The 24,336-nt window shown below is 47.8% G+C and overlaps 1 protein-coding gene across 1 annotated transcript in view; it reads left to right on the top strand.

Moving 5' to 3' along the window:
- LOC136578905 (leukocyte elastase inhibitor-like) overlaps positions 1 to 24,336 on the top strand; it is a 70,147-nt gene that overhangs the window by 22,190 nt on the left and 23,621 nt on the right. The window contains exon 2 of the mRNA XM_066579081.1: positions 23,823 to 23,935. The gene's annotated coding sequence lies outside the window, so the exon portion shown is untranslated. The remainder of the gene's footprint in view (positions 1 to 23,822; positions 23,936 to 24,336) is intronic.

Here is a 24,336-nt window from a genome sequence, read left to right as displayed (position 1 = left end):
GGCAGCAGTAGGGACACGCCCCAGTAACACTTAATTTGCAGCAGTATAGGCAGACCCCAGTAACATTTCATATGCAGCTGTATAGACATACTACTGAAATGTTACAGGAGTCTAAGTATAGACAGACCCCTGTAACATTTCATTGGCAGCAGTCGGGACAGGCCCCAGTAACATTTCATTGGCAGCAGTATAGACAGACTCCAGTAACATTTCAGTAGTATAAGTATAGACAGACTCCAGTAACATTTCAGTAGTATAAGTATAGACAGACCCCAGTAACAGTTCATTTGCAGCTGTATAGACAGACCCCTGTAACATTTCAGTAGTATAAGTATAGACAGACCCCAGTAACATTTCATTGGCAGCAGTCGGGACAGGCCCCAGTAACATTTCATTTGCAGCAGTATACACAGACCCCAGTAACATTTTATTGGCAGGTATATAGACAGACCCCTGTAACATTTCAGTACTAACAGTAGGGAGAGACCCCAGTAACAATTCAATGGCAGCTGTATAGACAGACCCCAGTAACATTTCAGTAGTATAAGTATAGACAGACCCCAGTAACAGTTCAATGGCCGCAAAAGGGTCAGACTCCAGTAACATTTCAGTAGCAAGAGTATAGACAAACCTCTGAAACATTAACGTAGAAGCAGTATAGGGAGAGCCCAGGATTAGTAACATTTCAGTAGTAGCAGTATAGACAGGCCCCAGTGACATTATCGTAGAAGCAGTATGGGCAAAGCAGCAGATAAACATTTCTGTTCCAGCAGTATAGTGAGAGCACCAGTATTTTTAACATTTCAGTAGTAGTAGTACAGACAGGCCCCAGTAACATTTACATAGAAGCAGTATAGGCAAAGCAGCAGATGAACATGTCTGTTGCAGTAGTATAGGGAGAGCACAGTATTTTTAACATTTCAGTAGTAGCAGTACAGACAAGCCCCAGTAACATTTACGTAGAAGCAGTATAGGCAAAGCAGCAGATTAATATTTCCGTCCAGCAGTATAGGGAGAGCACAGTAGTTTTAACATTTCAGTAGTAGCAGTATAGACAGACCCCAGTAACATTTCAGTAGTATAAGTATAGACAGACCCCAGTAACAGTTCAGTACTAACAGTAGGGAGAGACCCCAGTAACATTTCATTGGCAGCAGTAGGGACACACCCCAGTCACATTTCAGTAGCAACAGTATAGACAGACCCCTGTAACATTTCCGTTCCAGCAGTATAGGGAGAGCCCAGTATTAGCAACATTGCAGTAGTAGCAGTATAGACAGGCCCCAGTAACATTTAAGTAGAAGCAGTATGGGCAAAGCAACAGATAAACATTTCCGTTCCAGCAGTATAGGGAGAGCACAGTATTTTTAACATTTCAGTAGTTGCAGTATACACAAACCAAGGTAACATTTCAGGAGCAGAAGTATCGGCAGACCGAAGTGACATTTCTGTTGCTGAAGTATAATCAGACCCCTGTAGCATTACTGTGGCAGAAGTATAGGTAAGCAGAACAGAGTTACATTTCTGTAGCAAAAGTGTAGGCCAACCCCAGACACATTGGTGTACCATGAGTGCAGGCGAAGCCCATAAAAATTACTTGGATTACATTGTAGGCGAGGGCCCCAAAAATTGGTGTACCGACAGTACAAATGTACCCCAGAAAAATTGCCAATGCCCAACCCAGAGGGCAGGTGAAACCCATTAATCACTTAGCTTACTGTGGCTTAATTTGTAACTAGGCCTGGAGGCAGCCCAGTTAAAAAAAAATTGGTTCAGGTGGAAGTTTCAATGCTTTAATGAGAATTGAAACGTATAAATATTGCTTACAAAAGTTATATGAGCCTTTTGGGCCACAGAAAAATAGCCCGTTCGGGGTGATTACGTGAGGTTTCAGGAGGAGGAGCAGGATGAGGAGGACGAATATCATATACAGATTGACAAAGGTAAAGGTCCCCATTTTTTACGGACAACAATGCTTGCATCTGCGGTTGCAGCGAAAATAAGCTTTAGGTACCACTGCTGCCCGCGGGTGGAGAAGAGAAGTCTGGGGAAATCCAAGCTTTGTTCATCTTTATGTGTGTAAACCTGTCGGCACTGTCAGTTGACAGGCGGGTACGCTTATCCATGATGATTCCCCCAGCTGCACTAAATACCCTCTCTGGCAAGACGCTAGCGGCAGGGCAAGCAAGCACCTCCAGGGCATACAGTGCGAGTTCGTGCCATGTGTCCAGCTTTGACACCCAGTAGTTGTACGGTGCTGAGGCATCACAGAAGACGGTCATACGATCGGCTACGTACTCCCTCACCATCCTTTTACAGTGCTCCCTCCGACTCAGCCTTGACTGGGAAGTGGTGACACAGTCTTGCTGGGGAGCCATAAAGCTGGCAAAGGCTTTGGAGAGTGTTCCCCTGCCTGCGCTGAACATGCTGCCTGATCTCCACGCCTCCCCTGCTACTTGGCCCTCGGAACTGCGCCTTCTGGCACTAGCGCTGTCGGATGGGAAGTTTACCATCAGTTTGTCCACCAGGGCCCTGTGGTATTGCATCACTCTCGAACCCCTTTCCTCTTCGGGAATGAGAGTGGAAAGGTTCTCCTTATACCGTGGGTCGAGCAGTGTGTACACCCAGTAATCCGTAGGGGCCAGAATGCGTCCAACGCGAGGGTCACGAGAAAGGCATCCTAACATGAAGTCAACTATGTGTGCCAGGGTACCTGTACGCAACACTTGGCTGTCCTCACTAGGGAGATCACTTTGAGGATCCTCCTCCTCCTCCTCCACAGGCCATACACGCTGAACAGATGGGAGGCAAGCAGCATAGGTACCCTCTGCAGTGGGCCCAGCTGTCTCTTCCCCTTCCTCTTCCTCAGGCTCCTCCCCCTCCTCCTCCTCAACGCGCTGAGATATAGACATGAGGGTGCTCTGACTATCCAGCGACATACTGTCTTCCCCCGCCTCCGTTTCCGACCGCAAAGCGTCAGCCTTAATACTTTGCAGGGAACTTCTCAACAGGCATAGCAGGGGAATGGTGACGCTAATGATTGTAGCATCGCCGCTAACCATCGGGGTAGACTCCTCAAAGTTTCCAAGGACCTGGCAGATATCAGCCATCCAGGCCCACTCCTCTGTAAAGAATTGAGCAGGCTGACTCCCACTACGCCGCCCATGTTGGAGTTGGTATTCCACTATAGCTCTACGCTGCTCATACAGCCTGGCCAACATGTGCAGCGTAGAGTTCCACCGTGTGGGCACGTCGCAAAGCAGTCGGTGCACTGACAGATTAAACCGATGTTGCAGGGTCCGCAGGGTGGAAGCGTCCGTGTTGGACTTGTGGAAATGTGCGCTGACCCGGCGCACCTTGCCGAGGAGGTCTGACAAGTGTGGGTAGCCTTTCAGAAACCGCTGAACCACCAAATTAAAGACGTAGGCCAGGCATGGCACGTGCGTGAGGCTGCTGAGCTGCAGAGCCGCCACCAGGTTACAGCCGTTGTCACACACGACCATGCCCGGTTGGAGGCTCAGCGGCGAAAGCCAGCGGTCGGTCTGCTCTGTCAGACCGTGCAACAGTTCGTGGGCCATGTGCCTCTTCTCTCCTAAGCTGAGTAGTTTCAGCACGGCCTGCTGACGCTTGCCCACCGCTGTGCTGCCGCGCCGCACCGACTGCTGGCAACGTGCTGCTGCTGACACGTCTTGATTGCGAGGTAGAGGTAGCGTTGGAGGAGGAGGAGGAAGGATTAGTGGAGGTGGCATACACCGCCGAAGATACCAGCATCGACCTGGTGCCCGCAATTCTGGGGGTGGGTAGGACGTGAGCGGTCCCAGGCTCTGACTCGGTCCCAGCCTCCACTAAATTCACCCAATGTGCTGTCAGGGAGATATAGTGGCCCTGCCCGCCTGTGCTTGTCCATGTGTCCGTTGTTAAGTGGACCTTGGCAGTAACCGCGTTGGTGAGTGCACGTACAATGTTGCGGGAGACGTGGTCGTGCAGGGCTGGGACGGCACACCGGGAAAAATAGTGACGACTGGGGACCGAGTAGGGCGGGGCACCCGCCATCATGTTTTGGAAAGCCTCAGTTTCCACAAGCCTGTACGGGAGCATCTCCAGGCTGATCAATTTGGCTATGTGGACATTTAAAGCTTGAGCGTGTGTGGCGGCGTATTTGCGCTTTCGTTCCAACGATTCTCTTAGCGACGGCTGGACGCTGCGCTGAGAGACATTGCTTGATGGGGCCGAGGACAACGGAGGTGAAGGTGTGGGTCCAGGCCGGGAGAGGCTTGTGCCTGTGTCATGAGTGGTGGGTTGGATCTCAGTGGCAGGTTGGGGCCCAGGGGGAAAGGCAGTGGCGCAACCCGGAGGCGGTGAATGGCCTTTGTCCCACCTAGTGGGGTGCTTGGCCATCATATGCCTGCGCATGCTGGTGGTGGTGGCTCCCCGGCTGATCTTGGCGAGACAAAGGTTGCACACCACTGTTCGTCGGTCGTCCGCGGTCTCTGTGAAAAACTGCCACACCTTTGAGCACCTTGGCCTCTGCACGGTGGCTTGGAGCGAGGGGGTGCTTTGGGAAACAGCTGGTGGATTATTCGCTCTGGCCCTGACTCTACCCCTGGCCACCCCACTGCCTCTTCCAACCTGTCCTGTGGCTGCAATTGCCTCCCCCTCTGAAGACTTGTCCTTAATTGGCTTATCACACCAGGTGGGGTCAGTCACCTCATCGTCCAGCGGCTCTTCCACCGAATCCTCTGTGCGCTTCTCCCTCGGACTTACTGCCCTTACTACTACCTCACTGATAGACAACTGTGTCTCATCATGATCATCCTCCTCCTCACCCACTGAAAGCTCTTGAGACAGTTGCTGGATGTCCCCAGCCTCATCCCCCAGACCCCGGGAACTTTCCAAAGGTTGGGCATCGGTCACCACAAACTCCTCCGGTGGGAGAGGAACCATTGTTGGTTCCTCAATCTGGGCAGGGGCCCGAGAACAGTTCCTGGGAGTCTGCCTGCTCCTCAGAATGTGTCATTGCTGAGGTAACATGAAAGCTGCGCTGTGATTGGTTGTTATCTAGATATATTAAAACGAATGTATGTATGTCTGTCTTCGCAGCAACGTGCGACGGGTAAGCTAGTCTATATATATAAAATTGAATGTCTGTGTGCCTGTCTGTGTGTCTGTTTGTCCTTTATGCGCTACTACACCATTCATCCGATCGCTATAATACTTTGGGAAGTTGTTGAGTACACTCCTGGGAGGATTACTGGCATAGTACATCTATCCTATGATAAATGGGGCGCGTGCGAGCGTCGTCGACAGTTACGCTCCCCACGTAAATCGTTCGATTTCCATCATTGCCACTAATTGCCACTAATTCTCTCACTTACCGATGTCGCAGAAACATGAAATTTGGCATGAGCATTGATGTCATAAATAGGAAAAGTTATTGGGTCCCAACTCGATTATTTAATTCTAGCGCAAAAGAATTAGCGTCCAAATTTTACTTACAGAATCTAATTCTCTTACTTCCCAATGTCATAGAAAGTTGAAATTTGGCATAGGCATTGATTATGTCATAAATAGGAAAAGCAAATGGATCCCAACTCTATTATTTAATTCTAAGCGCAAAAGAATTAGTGTCCAAATTTTACGTACGGAATCTAATTCTCTCACTTCCCAATGTCATAGAAACTTGAAATTTGGCACAAGCATTGATTATGTCATAAATAGGAAAAGTTAATAGGTCCCAACTGATTATTCAATTCTAAGCGCAAAAGAATTAGCGTTCAAATTTTATGTACAGAATCTAATTCTCTCACTTTCTGATGTCATCTATATATATAAAAATGAATGTATGTCTGTCTGTCTGTCTGTCCTTTATGCATTACTACACCATTCATCCAATCGCCATGAAACTTTGGGAAGTTGCTGAGTACACTCCTGGGAAGATTACTGGCATGGTACATCTATCCTACGATAGGTGGCGCACGTGCGAGCATCGTCGATAGTTATGCCCCCCAGACAAAGATTGTTTGATTTCCATCTCAAACACAAAAGCAAAAGGGATTACGAGCAACGGGAGGCGTGTTCAACTACAAAATGATGCATCTGCCGAACGTATCACAAGACAATTACTGGATATTGAGAATGCTGAGGTAAAATGAAAGCTGTGCTGTGATTGGTTGTTATATATTATACTGCTGAGGTAACATGAAAGCTGTGCTGTGATTGGTTGTTATATATTATACCGCTGAGGTAACATGAAAACTGTGCTGTGATTGGTTGCTACTTCGTATACTACTGAGGTTACATGAAAGCTGTGCTGTGATTGGTTGTTATATATTATACTGAGGTAACATGAAAGCTGCGCTGTGATTGGTTGTTATATATTATACTGAGGTTACATGAAAGCTGCGCTGTGATTGGTTGTTATATATTATACTGAGGTTACATGAAAGCTGCGCTGTGATTGGTTGCTATTTTTTATATTGCTGAGGTAAAATAAAAGCTGTGCTGTGATTGGTTGTTATATATTATACTGAGGTAACATGAAAGCTGCGCTGTGATTGGTTGTTATATATTATACCACTGAGGTAACATGAAAGCTGTGCTGTGATTGGTTGTTATATATTATACTGAGGTTACATGAAAGCTGCGCTGTGATTGGTTGCTATTTTTTATATTGCTGAGGCAGAATAAAAGTTGCGCTATGATTGGTTGCTATTTCTCTTATTGCTGAGGTAACATGAAAGCTGCGCTGTGATTGGGTGTTATTTATTATAAAGCTGAGGTAACATGAAAGCTGCGCTGCGATTGGTTGTTATATATTATACCACTGAGGAAACATGAAAGCTGTGCTGTGATTGGTTGTTATATATTATACCACTGAGGTAACATGAAAGCTGTGCTGTGATTGGTTGTTATATATTATACTGCTGAGGTAACATGAAAGCTGCGCTGCGATTGGTTGTTATATATTATACCACTGAGGAAACATGAAAGCTGCGCTGTGATTGGTTGTTATATATTATACTGAGGAAACATGAAAGCTGCGCTGTGATTGGTTGTTATCTAGATATATAACAACGAATGTATGTATGTCTGTCTGTCTTCGCAGCAACGCCCGACGGGTAAGCTAGTATTTAATATTTTGCAGTTTTGAATATTAAAAATGGAATAAGAAAGTTACTCTGTTGCTATTCCTAATGCCTATCTTCATATGTTTCTAATAGTAAGCTCTATTATAGAAAAATATCTAAGGTATTTTGTGGCTACACCATTTTAAGGGAGAAAGTAGAGTATGTCAGGTCCGATAAGGACGTTACACAGCCCACCAGGACTAGAATGGGACTCAGAGATGAGAAACACACCAGAGCGAATTACATAAAGGGAAATGAACTAAAAATGGTTGCACCTGCCTAAACAGTCGAGTACCTGCCCTCAAATAGGGGAACCCCACAACAGGAGTCTGAGGCCTCTCTAAGGCCGTATTTATACGGCTGCACCTCACATCGCGCAGCAAACAGACACCCCACCTATGTGCTGCGGGATGTGTGAGACACCGTACATTACAAGTCCTGCTCTCGTGTGTGACTCGCATCAAAATAGGACCTGCTTCAGTTTTTCAATCTTGCAGTATTAGTAATGGCTTCTTCACACAAAGGAGCTCTTCATCTTGTGTAGGTACGCTCGCAAGAGGATGATCTGATTGCGCTCTAAATAGAGTGCAATGAGATTCTTTCTCATGCTTTTTACTGCACATGAACCGACTCAGCAGCCTAATTAGTTCCCGGTGTTACACTGTATGTGATTTTGTGCAGATGAGGGGCGCATTTTCGCACCGCCATAGACTGCTATTGAGCCTTGGGTATGCAAATGCATACAAGGGTAGAGAATGTTACGTATTTTTTCACCCAACGGAAATGTGGGCGAAGGGAAATGTGAGGGATCCCATTGAAACCAATTACTTCTTTTGGATGTGGTTTGTGTGAATGAAAAAGCACACAAAATAGCCTGTGTGAAGGAGCCTTAAGAGAAAAAAACCTCCTGTGTAAATTATCTCATGGGAAACAATGGGTTAATACATCATGCACATTTTTTTGTGCACTGTGTAAATACACAGAACTTGCACGATTTTTTCAGTTGTGTAAATATTGTTTAAAAGATCCTAGGTGAAAAAAGGAAGGAAGACAAACCCCATGAACAGACTAAAGGCCCATTTAGACCCAACGATTAGCGCTCAAAACATGTCTTTTGAGCGACTTTTGAGCGATAATTGTTGTGTGCCTTTAAGCGCAAGGTGATCGCTCAAACGTTGAGCAATCACTTTGTGCTCCAAGTGGGGCCGCTTGACTTCAGCATCCAGCTGTTCTCTGCTCAGATCGCCCGGCCGTTATATAGCTGAGCGCTCCGAGCAGGGGATGCAGAAGGCAAGCAGGCCACTTGTCTTCTGCGTACAGCTGTTCTCTGCCTCGAGCACCCGGCTGTTATACAGCTGAACGCTCCGAGCGGAGTATGCAGAAGACAAGCGGGGTCGCTTCTCTTCTGCATCCAGCTGTTCTCTGCTCGGAGTGTCTGGCTGTTATACAGCTGAGCACTCCGAGTGGGGGATGCAGAAGAGAAGCGGGGCCGCATGTCTTCTGCATCCAGCTGTGTTCTGCTCGGAGCTCCCAACAGTTATACAGCCAAACGCTCCGAGCGGGCTATGCAGAACACAGCTGAACTGCTGTGTTCTTCATACCCCGGCTGTTCACGGAGTGCTCAGCTGATATACAGCTGTGCGCTCCATGTGGAGCATGAAGAACACAGCTGGACCGCTGTGTTCTTCATACCCTGCCTGTGTTCAGGGAGCGAGATACAGGTGAATCAATACTATCAGCTGTATCCTGCTGTTAATTCTTGATAAGGCTCATCATTGTCTTTTAGTACGCTGAAAGACAATGATCAGCGACTGTTTAACGAAAACTAAACGATGTCAGTGCAGTTACACACGATTATCGCTCAAAAGACGGCTTTTGAGCGAATTTTGAGTGATAATCGATGTGTCTAAATGGGCCTTAATGCATCTTTCACACAGGACGGAATATTTTACAACACTGTTGTGGAATCTGCCGTCCCTGAATTCCACACCAAAATCGGCACGGCTAACTGCAGAACTTGGATGTGGAATTCCTTGCAGGATTCTGCTATTTTCAATTCCGCAACAAAATCTGTATGTTAGCAGTGTGGATTTTGGGGTTGAATATTTCACAGAACGGCATATTCCTCAACTCCTTAATATTCCACCCTGTGTGAAAGGACAATCAACAACACACACAGAAGAAGCAGAACAGAACAAATATATAAAGCAATCCAAACTGACAGAGTAAATCTCCACATACCCTGACTGCATTCCTCATTGAACACAAGCACTGACTCACAAGACCTGGATACAATAATAATAATATAATAATAATCTTTATTTGCATAGCGCCAACTCATTCCGCAGCGCTTGATACAAGAAATATAGACTGCACCTTCTGCTCTGAGGAGCCAGTATACGTAGCCAAAGTCACTGACTGACTGGCTGGGCTGCGGTTTATTCCAGCCAGCTTATTAAGCAATTATTAGCAAGAAGCTGTTAACTCCTAAAAGTGACATAATACAGATGCCAAGAGAATTCTAACACTATGGTGGAGATCCATATATAAATTAGTACCACAAGAGACAGACATTTATTAATATACTCTTCTATGTAAGCTGCTGTGTCGGCACTGCAGATAACAGGCCGGGGCTCCATGTTCAGCTTCCCCTAGCTGCATAGCTGAATATATGGAAAACATACAGAGTAGACTGATTGATTAAACGAATTACAAAAATGCTTCTAATCACCTATTCTGTACATTTTAGAAAAAAAAGCGTGGCTTCGCTTTAAGCATACTGTATCTGCTTGTCGTCACTGTGCTTATACAGTCCTGACCTTTTAGGACTGCAAGGGTTCGGGTGCTTTTAGACTGAACGGTTATCGGTTAAATAAACGTTCAAACGAGGGAAAGTGAAGGATAATCGTTCAGTCGAAATAAAACTAATGACCGAACCACAAACTATCATTTTTTGCTTTTCACTCATTGTTCATTTTATGCAGCATATAAATCCTTCTTGGCTCCTTCACTTATCGTTCAGTTTAAGCAGCTCTCATTCACTTCGACTTTGTTCCCACGAGCATATATGGCATATATCTGTGTTCACGTATGGCCAATATACGCTATGATCTGAGGAGTTAAAACTCGTGAATGGGCGCACAAATCTAACATTTGTGCACCCGCTCAGACGGAATGGGCCCTAGCACATATACGCCGAGGCCGCCAGGTCGTTGCCTCTTACCTCCCCCTCACCGGCTCACCTCCTCTCTACTCACCACTGTCTGATTGCAATGGGAGGGGTGGAGATTAGCTCTGCCTTTGTCCGCAGCCAGCAATGGGAGGAGTTGGGGTGGGGCAGCACTTAGCTCCGCCCCCCCATTGCAATCAGCCAAAGGGGAGGAGAGAAGAGGGAGTTTAGCAGTCATGCTGCTAAACTCCCTCCCACCTCTGGCCGCTGTCATTGGCACCCATAGGAGTCTATGCAGCGACCGACGTATTCCGGCCCAAAAGACTATCTTTTGGGCCCAATGTAAAAACGCCCGGCGCTATATTAGCCGTCCGGGCGTTTTTACGTCGCGGGAATACGGCCATGTGATCTGATGCATTGGAATCCAATGCAGCAGATTATAGCATATATCGCCCGACCGTGAAAAAGGCGGGCCAATATAAGCTCGTGGGAACAAAGCCTTAAACAGGGAATGGGAAAGACTGAATAACTTCTTGTTTTAACAATCCATGATGTAGCTACCTGTCTAAACAAGCTGTCTGGGAGCGAGCGAGCGATGACGTCACACATTCGTTCAAACAATCAATCCGCTTGTCTGAATGGGCCCTTAGATTTTAAACTTGTTTTGGCAAGGCTTCTATTCACATTCTATTGCCATTGCTTTTATCCCAATGGTCTATTTAGTCAGTACTGAACAGAGTTCCTTCCATCAGGGCTACTTCTTTTATTACTTGTCTACTTCTACAGTAGTGGCAGTTGGAGAGAAAATGTAATATTGCCTCATGCTTCTTCATGAGCTGCTGCCAGTATCTTCCGTGGTTTTTGCTCGGCCTCTTTAACCTCCAGTAATCTGCTGCTATTATGAAATGGGTCACGGATGAGGCGCCTGAGTTGCAGGTTACGTCATGGTGCAGCGGCGGACAGATGGAGACGAAGGCAAACAAAATTCTGAACTCACACACTGTAAGTGCAACATTATATTTACCATAATGCATCACTCCGGTCTCACAATATATTTCATCAGTGCATATTATCACGACTACAGAGTGCCTTTGTAGTGCTTTAGGGAGGGGGTCATACAGTCCTAAAACACCTGGTTATGTACTCCTCCGGAGACATGGCACGGATCATACATGAGTAAAACCCTGTCTATTCCCCTTCTTCACAGGTGACTATTCTGCCCAGTAATGCTGGCTCCGGATTGGTTGCTGTTAATAAAAATCCCTGATTGGTGGAGGAGATGCAAGCTGGGAAAGTGAGCAGGGCGAGGCAGGATGTGAGGAGGAGTTAGAGGGAAAGTGCGGGAGTTGAGGCAAGAAGTGAAGGAGGAGTTTGAGGAGTAGTTGTCTAGAGGTCAACGGGGAAGGGGGTGCGCAGCGGTGCTGCAGGATATAATGTTACCTGGAGTGGAGCGTGAGAGATTACAAGCGGCAGAACAAAGTGCAGGGTGGAGGAGAAAAGCTGGGATCATTTTACACAACAGTGAGGGATACAAGCCCCTGCTACATCTAAAGCCAGAGAAAGTAACCCAATCCTCCATAACTACCAATGCCTGCATAGCAATGCTTTGGAAACAACCCTCAGATAACTTAGACTGATGGGATTCTGTCTTCCGTCACCTTAAACAAATAGTAACAGAGAGCGTTGAAGATAAATTTGCTTGTAATGTTGATGTCACCAAAGTTATTATTTCTGTTGCTTTGCGCGCAACCAAGCTGGGCTATTTTCCCGCCATTATAAGAAGAGATCGCAGAGCCACCCGTGACAGCTCCCCCCCTCCATCCCACCCTCTACCAGTTGGATAAGTCCCAGAACTTAGCTCCGCCCCCTCTCATTGCAAATAGTTCCGAGGGGTGGAGAGGAGGCAGAGAAGGGGCGGGAGCTCAGTGTGCTGCTCCCGGCTCTTCCAGCCTCCTCCCCCTGCAGAGAGGGACACCGTATATCAGCCGGGTGTGAAAACCCAGCCAATATATGGTCATGTGAATAAGCCCTGAGACTGGGTCCATACAGGGCTGATTTACTGCGGAATATTTGTAGCGGACATTCTGCCTCCAAGCCTGCACCATTTGGTTTTATCACGTATTTATTGCGGAATTCACCCCCTCATTGAGAAGTGGTGACTTCTTCAGTGGAAATGATGATAAAATTGACATAAAGTGGAATTACTTTCTGTACCACATGTCAATTTTTGCACAAGCTTTGTGCAGATTTTTTCAGCAGCTTGTGGACAAGATTTTCAAAATTTCATCCACTTTGCTACTACTGCAAATGCCAAAGAATTTGCTTTCAAGGGGGTCCGCAGCTAATCCGCCCTATGTGGACACAGCCTAAAGGGGTTTTCCACGAAGTGTCTGCCAGGATACTCTGGGGTCGATGCAGAAGTTCTGCTATGACCCTTATGTACTGGCCAGCGCTCATAATTGCAGGTGCAACTCTCATTGAAATCAAGGGACCCCAGCCTGCAATTACATGTGCCGCTGCCATTGATTTCAATGTGAGCTGCGCCTCTAACTAGGAGCCTCAGGCACTACACAGGGTCGGAGCAGATCTGTCTACTGTCATCAGCAGATGTGGATTGGGGGAAGTACTGTCTCCCCTTGTGGAGACTGAGGACACATATAGGGCAACAATGCTTCAGGATGGAAGAGCTGCTGTGCAGAGAGCAGGAGAGGCGTTAGGAGTGACCCCTGCTGCCAGCATGATGAATGCCTCATGTGGGCCTGCAGCAGGGTGATCACTGGTATTACTCATAGTCTGCTTATGTAATTCATGGCTAATCAATGCCATAATGAGATGACGGTTTTCTGTTTTCTATGAACTTGTCATGAAACTTTTCTGTAGCGTTTGAATGAATGGTTTTTTTGTTGCACAATACTTATTAATATAAATGCAAGTAAACGCCTCTAATTATCATTTTGAGAAAAGTAGTACATGTTGCTATGAGTAATCCCCAGCTACACACCCAACGATGGCCTTGTTATATAACATAAACTGCTTGCAGGGTGCAGACAATAGAGTAGAGTAGGTTTTTTAATAGAAAGCACCCCTATTATTCGGTTTTGGGGGCCTATGCATCTCCATGATAAGGGCCCATTTGCACAGAACTAGCTGTAAGGCACGCATATTAACATCTTCTTCCGCACCTTTGCAACAATCAGCAATTCCAGCAACCTGATTGGTTCTGATTCACAATTCCAGCAACCTGATTGGTTGTTTCAGTTGGCTGATTTAACCTGATTGGTTGTTAGGGCCGAGGTAGGGTGTAAAAGGCTAATATGCGTCAGGCGCAGATACCCAAAAGGTCGTCCCAGCAATAATCATTCCAGTGCTTTTACATATAAGAGATCATCACTCGGTGAATGGAGGCTGAGCAGGCCGGGGATCATTCCGATCCACCTGCCTCCATTCACAGTAAATAGCTCTCGGCAAGTGGACGGGGCGGGACGGGAGCTTAGCAATTAGCTCCTGCCCCATCCTGCCCCCTCTCATTGCAATCAGCTGGCAAGAGGCGGAGAGAAAGAGGAAAAGGGGTGGGAGTGTAGCAGACACGTTGCTAAACTCCCTCCTACCTCCCTTCTCCGGCAGCTACCATAGCCTCCCACTCCCATAGAAGTCTATGGGAGCCACCGACATATTCCGTCCAGGAAGATAGTTTCTGAACTATCTTTCCTGGCCAACGTAAAAGCGCTTGGCCGAAATGCACTCCTGTGGGCTATCTTGGCTGGCCTGGTGCTTTTACACTGCGGGAATACGCCCTTCTTGACTGATGCATTGTAAACCAATACATCAGATGGGCAGCGTATATCGGCCGAGCATGAAAGCGCAGCCGATATACGCTCATGTGAATAAAGCCTGAGGGCCACAAGAAACCACCGTGTGTAATCTGATCACCCTGACATACTACCTGCTGTATATTCCCTGCTTCTTCCTAAGGACGGGTTCAGAGGCTGAGCACGTACAAGTTTTTTCTTTTTCTTCGCCGGCCGGCAAGAATCCCGATAGTGAAAATGAAACCATTAAAATCAATGCTTTAGTTTTGTCCCATTATGTGGCCGTGATTATCATGGCCGCATAACAGGAATAAGACGTGCCCATGTGTTTAAGCCCTAACATTCATTCATTGGGCTAGTAACAAGTAGGGTACAGGTGGAAGACAATAAACCTGAAGACCAGACTACACAGGCTCTAACCATGGAGATGCAGAGCTCTACAAACCTGAAGACCAGACTACACAGGCTCTAACCATGGAGATGCATAGCTCTACAAACCTGAAGACCAGACTACACAGGCTCTAACCATGGAGATGCATAGCTCTACAAACCTGAAGACCAGACTACACAGGCTCTAACCATGGAGATGCAGAGCTCTACAAACCTGAAGACCAGACTACACAGGCTCTAACCATGCAGATGCATAGCTCTACAAACCTGAAGACCAGACTACACAGGCTCTAAGCATGGAGATGCAGAGCTCTACAAACCTGAAGACCAGACTACACAGGCTCTAACCATGGAGATGCATAGCTCTACAAACCTGAAGACCAGACTACACAGGCTCTAAGCATGGAGATGCAGAGCTCTACAAACCTGAAGACCAGACTACACAGGCTCTAACCATGGAGATGCAGAGCTCTACAAACCTGAAGACCAGACTACACAGGCTCTAACCATGGAGATGCAGAGCTCTACAAACCTGAAGACCAGACTACACAGGCTCTAACCATGGAGATGCATAGCTCTACAAACCTGAAGACCAGACTACGCAGGCTCTAACCATGGAGATGCATAGCTCTACAAACCTGAAGACCAGACTACACAGGCTCTAACCATGGAGATGCAGAGCTCTACAAACCTGAAGACCAGACTACACAGGCTCTAACCATGCAGATGCATAGCTCTACAAACCTGAAGACCAGACTACACAGGCTCTAACCATGGAGATGCAGAGCTCTACAAACCTGAAGACCAGACTACACAGGCTCTAACCATGGAGATGCAGAGCTCTACAAACCTGAAGACCAGACTACACAGGCTCTAACCATGCAGATGCAGAGCTCTACAAACCTGAAGACCAGACTACACAGGCTCTAACCATGGAGATGCATAGCTCTACAAACCTGAAGACCAGACTACACAGGCTCTAACCATGCAGATGCATAGCTCTACAAACCTGAAGACCAGACTACACAGGCTCTAACCATGCAGATGCATAGCTCTACAAACCTGAAGACCAGACTACACAGGCTCTAACCATGGAGATGCATAGCTCTACAAACCTGAAGACCAGACTACACAGGCTCTAACCATGGAGATGCAGAGCTCTACAAACCTGAAGACCAGACTACACAGGCTCTAACCATGGAGATGCAGAGCTCTACAAACCTGAAGACCAGACTACACAGGCTCTAACCATGGAGATGCATAGCTCTACAAACCTGAAGACCAGACTACACAGGCTCTAACCATGGAGATGCAGAGCTCTACAAACCTGAAGACCAGACTACACAGGCTCTAACCATGGAGATGCATAGCTCTACAAACCTGAAGACCAGACTACACAGGCTCTAACCATGGACATGCAGAGCTCTACAAACCTGAAGACCAGACTACACAGGCTCTAACCATGGAGATGCAGAGCTCTACAAAACTGAAGATCCTTTTTTTTATCAACACTGTTTGCAAAGTTGCTTCTTTTAATTTTTTTTTAATTCACCATTCTCCCGCTATAATTGCCAGCAGTAATGAGAGTATCCTGGTAACAGCCAGAGCGGGTTTTAACAAACATGCCCCTTAAAGGGATTCTGTCACCAGCATTTCGTTCTCTGCCACATGACGTACAACCTACACATATAATCTACTGTTATCTGCGCAAATCAGCCCACCTCTAGTCACGGAGGAGGGCAGCCTAAGCCCCAGGTCACACCACTTGGCCTTTTCTCATGCCCCTCCACCTCTTCAGTGCCTCTCCTTGTCACTGACTTGACAGCGGTCCAATCCCGTGCCTACGCTGTATGGCTCTTTGACCCCGACATGCATGCTGACATTGAGGTGTCTACTCCTTGACTTCAGTGAGATTATGTGCATTTGTATAATAATCAGCAGTATAATGATCACATTCGGAGTATCCCCACCACAGTACAATAATCACATCCAGAGCATTCTTCCTCACTGGTATTGTAAGGGGGGGGTGCCTTTATTGCATAGTGTGTATTAGTTATTTTGTTGGGACCGTTGTTTTAACATAATAGAGTGAAGTTTTTTGGGGTGTGACTGCTCTGTCTTTTCTTGCGTTGGACCTCCTCACTGGTATCTGCTGCGAGTTGTAGTAGTTAGTGGGCTCTTGCAGGTGTTCCTGCCATGCCCTAAGGGTGTCTCTCTAGAATCCTGTCCTCTGGGCGATAGTGGAGAAGGAAAGAGCCAGCGCTATAACGGAAGTGTGGGGCGGTCAATCCTCTTGAAGAGCTTCAGTTTTGAGCGGTCTGTATATACGCCCTGACACACACGCCTGTACTATGCCCCGGGTCTCAGTAAGTATTAGTGGTTGCAGCTGTGTTCCCGTCATTTCATTGATCGGGGTTTATATAAATGAATTGGATTAACACCATGCTACCACCCCCAGACGAAGGCATATACGCCAAAATGTATGTTGGCACTGACTCCATGGTGAGGCACCCCAAGCAACGGAGTTAAGTATTTCTCCCTTATTATATTTTTGCACATGTATTTATACTAGTTTTATATATGCTGTTTAATTACTTTCTACTTTACTTGCTATTCTATGTATGACCTCTTGTGGATAATATACAGTAATATATTCATTTGTCTTGGCTCAGTGTTTTTCCTATGGTTACTCATCTTTTTAGATATTATTTTTTTATGTTTTCAATCAAATATTGTATTAATAAGGCATTTTTGTGCTCTTTTTGTTGTTGTTGGTTTATAAGTATACGACGTCCAGCCTGTTTGTTTGCTTTGTTTAATAAAAGTTATCAAGTAAGCAACAAATGGCCGAGTTCACTTGTTTTCTCCCGAAGGTGAGGGTTGGGATACTAGTTACATGAACAGTACTGATTCACCCAGGACTTGGCCAACTAGCAGTGGACTATTATTACTACAACCATAACTGAGCTTGGACATTTTAGTACAGTTTAGGCAAAAAGTTGTGGAATGGTATTACGTGTTGAAGAACTGTGTGGATTGATGCCCTGCGGTAAGTGCTGTTTACTTCATATTGTATGCTGCCAGTGTTATAATTATTCCATATAACGTGTAAAGTATTGTTGCTTTCCCATCATGGACATAGTAATCTTTCCAAGCTTTAGCTAGCTGTAATTAGTATTGCATAACAGTACTACGAAGGTTGATATGTTCTTCTAACATTATAGTACTGTTGTTTTCCAATTACTTGTTGCCAAAACAAAAGTTGAATATTTTTGTAACTCTGTCTGACTTTTTTTTCTTGTAAATTACCGGGCAGCTGGGTGGAAAACGGACAGACCCCATTGGGGTCCGTCTGCCGCTGTTCCTACTCGCAGGAGCCCCGAGTGCAGATGTGAAATCAGCTGGAGACGCAGCACAGACAGGAATGTATAGACAGCTCCCGGATCTCTATCTGCTGCAAGCCCTCCCTGTCTCTCTGCTCTCTGACACACTGCTCGGGCTGTACTTAGGCACATGAAGAAGATGGTGGGGGAGGCATACAAATAGGGGAGCTGCTGCATCCTCCCTTTCTTTTATGTTACAATGCGCCTGCCCTCTCAGAGGAATGGTTTCTCTATTCTTTGGTTCTTCCAACTCACATCACTTTCATACCCTGCTGCACGCCAAAACATGATCATAAGGAAGATGGAACAATACCTCTGCAGCGCCACCTATTGGCTGGTAGCATTCCTGCAAATCAATGTCCGACCCTTTATACAAGTCTTTGAAACAATGATTAAGAATTGAAAACCAAGCCAGAATCCAAGATAGATGGTGAAGCAGAGGTATTGTTCCATCTTCCTTAGTTGCATATTTCCCAGAGAAGCATGAATGGCCTTATAAGTCTCCTCACTCACCTTCTATCTGCTCTCCTTAAGGAGTAGTGATACACCCCCTAAACATGATTGGGCACATTCAATATTTAAAAAAAAAAAAAAACAGATCATTTGTATGTAGTAGGCATCAAACAGCCCTCACACAGGCCTCCCTACTCCGTCACATGAACTGTAGCCAGGCCTCCCTACTCCGACACATGAACTGTAGCCAGGCCTCCCTACTCTGCCACATGAACTGTAGCCAGGCCTCCCTACTCCGTCACATGAACTGTAGCCAGGCCTCCCTACTCCGTCACATGATCTGTAGCCAGGCCTCCCTACTCCGTCACATGAACTGTAGCCAGGCCTCCCTACTCCGTCACATGAACTGTAGCCAGGCCTCCCTACTCCGACACATGAACTGTAGCCAGGCCTCCCTACTCCGTCACATGAACTGTAGCCAGGCCTCCCTACTCCGTCACATGAACTGTAGCCAGGCCTCCCTACTCCGTCACATGAACTGTAGCCAGGCCTCCCTACTCCGTCACATGAACTGTAGCCAGGCCTCCCTACTCCGTCACATGAACTGTAGCCAGGCCTCCCTACTCCGTCACATGAACTGTAGCCAGGCCTCCCTACTCCGTCACATGAACTGTAGCCAGGCCTCCCTACTCCGTCACATGAACTGTAGCCAGGCCTCCCTACTCTGCCACATGAACTGTAGCCAGGCCTCCCTACTCTGCCACATGAACTGTAGCCAGGCCTCCCTACTCCGTCACATGAACTGTAGCCAGGCCTCCCTACTTCGTCACATGAACTGTAGCCAGGCCTCCCTACTTCGTCACATGAACTGTAGCCAGGCCTCCCTACTCCGTCACGTGAACTGTAGCCAGGCCTCCCTACTCCGTCACGTGAACTGTAGCCAGGCCTCCCTACTCCGTCACGTGAACTGTAGGCAGGCTTCCCTACTCCGTCACATAAACTGTAGCCAGGCCTCCCTACTCCGTCACATGAACTGCAGCCAGGCCTCCCTACTCCGTCACATGAACTGTAGCCAGGCCTCCCTACTCCGTCACATGAACTGTAGCCAGGCCTCCCTACTCCGTCACATGAACTGTAGCCAGGCCTCCCTACTCCGTCACATGAACTGTAGCCAGGCCTCCCTACTCCGTCACATGAACTGTAGCCAGGCCTCCCTACTCCGTCACATGAACTGTAGCCAGGCCTCCCTACTCCGTCACATGAACTGTAGCCAGGCCTCCCTACTCCGTCACATGAACTGTAGCCAGGCCTCCCTACTCCGTCACATGAACTGTAGCCAGGCCTCCCTACTCCGTCACATGAACTGTAGCCAGGCCTCCCTACTTCGTCACATGAACTGCAGCCAGGCCTCCCTACTCCGTCACATGAACTGTAGCCAGGCCTCCCTACTCCGTCACATGAACTGTAGCCAGGCCTCCCTACTCCATCACATGAACTGTAGCCAGGCCTCCCTACTCGGCCACATGAACTGTAACCAGGCCTCCCTACTCCGTCACATGAACTGTAGCCAGGCCTCCCTACTCCGTCACATGAACTGCAGCCAGGCCTCCCTACTCCGTCACATGAACTGTAGCCAGGCCTCCCTACTCCGTCACATGAACTGTAGCCAGGCCTCCCTACTCCGTCACGTGAACTGTAGCCAGGCCTCCCTACTCCGTCACGTGAACTGTAGCCAGGCCTCCCTACTCCGTCACATGAACTGTAGCCAGGCCTCCCTACTTTGCCACATGAACTGCAGACAGGCCTCCCTAGCTCAACCACCAGATCTGTAGCCAGGCCTCCCTACTCCATCACATGAACTGTAGCCAGGCCTCCATAGCACAGCCACTTGAACTGTAGCCAGGCCTCCCTACTCTGCCACATGAACTGTAGCCAGGCCTCCCTACTCCGTCACATGAACTGTAGCCAGGCCTCCCTACTCCGTCACATGAACTGTAGCCAGGCCTCCCTACTCCGTCACGTGAACTGTAGGCAGGCTTCCCTACTCCGTCACATAAACTGTAGCCAGGCCTCCCTACTCCGTCACATGAACTGCAGCCAGGCCTCCCTACTCCGTCACATGAACTGTAGCCAGGCCTCCCTACTCCGTCACATGAACTGTAGCCAGGCCTCCCTACTCCGTCACATGAACTGTAGCCAGGCCTCCCTACTCCGTCACATGAACTGTAGCCAGGCCTCCCTACTCCGTCACATGAACTGTAGCCAGGCCTCCCTACTCCGTCACATGAACTGTAGCCAGGCCTCCCTACTCCGTCACATGAACTGTAGCCAGGCCTCCCTACTCCGTCACATGAACTGTAGCCAGGCCTCCCTACTCCGTCACATGAACTGTAGCCAGGCCTCCCTACTCCGTCACATGAACTGTAGCCAGGCCTCCCTACTTCGTCACATGAACTGCAGCCAGGCCTCCCTACTCCGTCACATGAACTGTAGCCAGGCCTCCCTACTCCGTCACATGAACTGTAGCCAGGCCTCCCTACTCCATCACATGAACTGTAGCCAGGCCTCCCTACTCGGCCACATGAACTGTAACCAGGCCTCCCTACTCCGTCACATGAACTGTAGCCAGGCCTCCCTACTCCGTCACATGAACTGCAGCCAGGCCTCCCTACTCCGTCACATGAACTGTAGCCAGGCCTCCCTACTCCGTCACATGAACTGTAGCCAGGCCTCCCTACTCCGTCACGTGAACTGTAGCCAGGCCTCCCTACTCCGTCACGTGAACTGTAGCCAGGCCTCCCTACTCCGTCACATGAACTGTAGCCAGGCCTCCCTACTTTGCCACATGAACTGCAGACAGGCCTCCCTAGCTCAACCACCAGATCTGTAGCCAGGCCTCCATAGCACAGCCACTTGAACTGTAGCCAGGCCTCCCTACTCTGCCACATGAACTGTAGCCAGGCCTCCCTACTCCGTCACATGAACTGTAGCCAGGCCTCCCTACTCCGTCACATGAACTGTTGTCAGGCCTCCCTAACTCCGCCACGTGAATTGTAGCCAGGCCTCCCTGGCTCAGCCACGTGAACTGTAGCCAGGCCTCCCTGGCTCAGCCACGTGAACTGTAGCCAGGCCTCCCTGGCTCAGCCACGTGAACTGTAGCCAGGCCTCCCTGGCTCAGCCACGTGAACTGTAGCCAGGCCTCCCTGGCTCAGCCACGTGAACTGTAGCCAGGCCTCCCTGGCTCAGCCACGTGAACTGTAGCCAGGCCTCCCTGGCTCAGCCACGTGAACTGTAGCCAGGCCTCCCTGGCTCAGCCACGTGAACTGTAGCCAGCCCCCCACCCCCACCCCGTCACGTGAACTGTGGCCAGCCCCCCCCCACCCCGTCACGTGAACTGTGGCCAGCCCACTCCGTCACGTGAACTGTGGCCAGCCCCCCCCCTCAGACCGTCACGTGAACTGTGGCCAGCCCCCCCCTCACCCCGTCACGTGAACTGTGGCCAGCCCCCCCTCACCCCGTCACGTGAACTGTGGCCAGCCCCCCCTCACCCCGTCACGTGAACTGTAGCCAGGCCTCCCTACTCCGTCACATGAACTGTAGCCAGGCCTCCCTAGCTCCGCCACGTGAACTGTTGCCAGGCCTCCCTAGCTCAGCCACGTGAACTGTAGCCAGCCCCCCCTCACCCCGTCACGTGAACTGTGGCCAGCCCCCCCTCACCCCGTCATGTGAACTGTGGCCAGGCTCTCCTTCCCCTCCTCTCTGCTGGCTATGCAAATAAGCATATTTATCAGGCAAGGGACCTGTGCTCATGGAAACTCTTCATTAGACACTGTTGGGTATCCTTCCTCAGTGTGCATGACAGGGGGCGGTTATTAGCACATGTTTATGGCGTGTGGTGCATCTGTTTATGTAAAGTGGATGATATTTTTGCTTACATGAACAAAAAGTCTTATTGCTGGTATGAAAATTCTGGGCACATTTGTGATGATTTTGGTTGCCATCTCAAGCTTTACCTGTTTTTTTACGATAAATGAAAATGTCAGTTTATAGACATCAGTCCGAAATGTTAAAGAATAGTTGTTCGCTGTTCTGAGTAGCAGTTATCGTTTTTGTTCATTTCCCGAAATAGTAATGTACAGGAGGTAAATAGTAGTGGAGTTAGTTTTCTAAGGCTAAATTCACCAGCGTGAATCTTGCGCAAGTTTTGTGCGCCGTTTTGAATGGAGTCACACATGAGCGATATTTTCCCTGTTCTTTTTTGAAACCAGCACAAGTAGACGTGTTTCGGGGCTGTGGCACCCCTTCCTCAGTATCTGCTGGGGAAATACATCCAGAAGCCTGGGCAACATTTGGACATGTATCCTGTTACTGCCCATGCTTCTGGATGTGTATCCACAGTGAATACTGTGAGAAGGGGCGCCACAGCCCTGAAACGTGTCCACTTATGCTGCTTTCAATAAAACAGAAGTTGAGCTAATTCCATGATGTCCTGTGTTCCTCGAAGATGGTCACACCTATGCTCATTTTTTTACTATTGATCAACAGAATCATTTATATACGTCGTCCTTGAAAGTTGATCCGTGAATTGGGTTGGCTGCACCAGTTCAAAAAATTTGTAACCCTATTCGGGAAGCCAACATACATATATAAATATTTTTGTCATCCCTCCTTTTTCACTACTTCTGTGAGTGGAACAATAATGGAAGTGATAGCTGAATGATGTTGCTGCAAAAATGCCTTGTGTACCACTGATTTGTGTGAAGTCATGATTCCTTCCCATCAGCTATCTGGCTTGTGTGAGATTTCTTTTTTGCAAACTATGGAACTGAAGAAGTGCCAAACACTGAGGACCTGGGAGGCTGCAGGGTCTGCCTGATATATAATAGCTCATGTAGCTGGCACAAGAACATTTTGTGGGGAAAGCAGGCATAAATACTTATGTTAGGCTGAAAAAGACAAATGTCCATCCAGTTCAGCTGATTACCCCCCAATGTTGATCCAGAGGAAGGCAAAAAAAAACCCCAATAAGGTAGAAGACAATTTTCCCCATTTAAGGAAAAAAAATCCTTCTCGACTCCAATCTGGTAATCGGAATAATCGCCGAATCACTGACCCTTCTGAAGTTATTAGTGATTATAACATGTAACATTGCGACACTCAAGGTGTCCAGGCTGCTCTTATACTCTTTTATCATATTTGCCATCACCACGTCCTACGGCAAAGAGTTCCATGGTCTCACTGCTCTTACAGTAAAGAACCCCCTTCTATGTCGGTGTAGAAACCTTCTTTCCTCTAAATGTAGAGGGCGCCCCCTTGCTACAGTCCTGGGTATAAACAGATATGGGAGAGATCTCTGTATTGTCCCCTGATATATTTATATATAGTTATTAGGTCGCTCCTCCAAAAGTAACCTGACATCACACCTGAACTGTACAACAATCGATGCACATTTTTTGTTTTCTCCTCCTGATGTCTCATCTGTTTCTTACAGCTAATTATAGGATTTCACAAGCATGTCCTGGAATCTCGCCAGGGGAGGGGCATTATATACGGAGGTGCAGCCATAGAGCTCGGACCAGAATCCAGCCGGCATCAGGAAGCCAGGTATCAGCTCTATTCTTCTTACTTAGTTTCCACACTGCGGGGCTAACTATACTTGGATAAGTTCATGTCCATGCAATAACTATCAGTACTCCTGGGATGCTAGCCGGGGGATTCCTAGTGAGCTTACAATACTACGACGGTAGGGAATGGCTTGTAATTGTAGTGCAGCAACACTCCGACTGAGAGAAGGGTCTCCTGCAGTATTTGGGATTGTACTACTTAAGTGGCATTAACAAACCATTGCCTGCATGATCACTGCCGTCATGGGTGTCGGCTCTTAAATGCTCACTGACTGTTCAAACTACCTGTGCTTTTATTCTATCCAATGTAATTACTAGCAAAACTGCAAATCACTTGCCTGCAAACGAGGAAATGGTGATAAATGCGGGATACAAGTTATA

Source organism: Eleutherodactylus coqui, chromosome 9 (assembly GCF_035609145.1).
Source record: "Eleutherodactylus coqui strain aEleCoq1 chromosome 9, aEleCoq1.hap1, whole genome shotgun sequence".
NCBI classification, from domain to species: Eukaryota; Metazoa; Chordata; class Amphibia; order Anura; family Eleutherodactylidae; genus Eleutherodactylus; species Eleutherodactylus coqui.
This window is presented reverse-complemented; position numbering and strand designations above follow the sequence as displayed.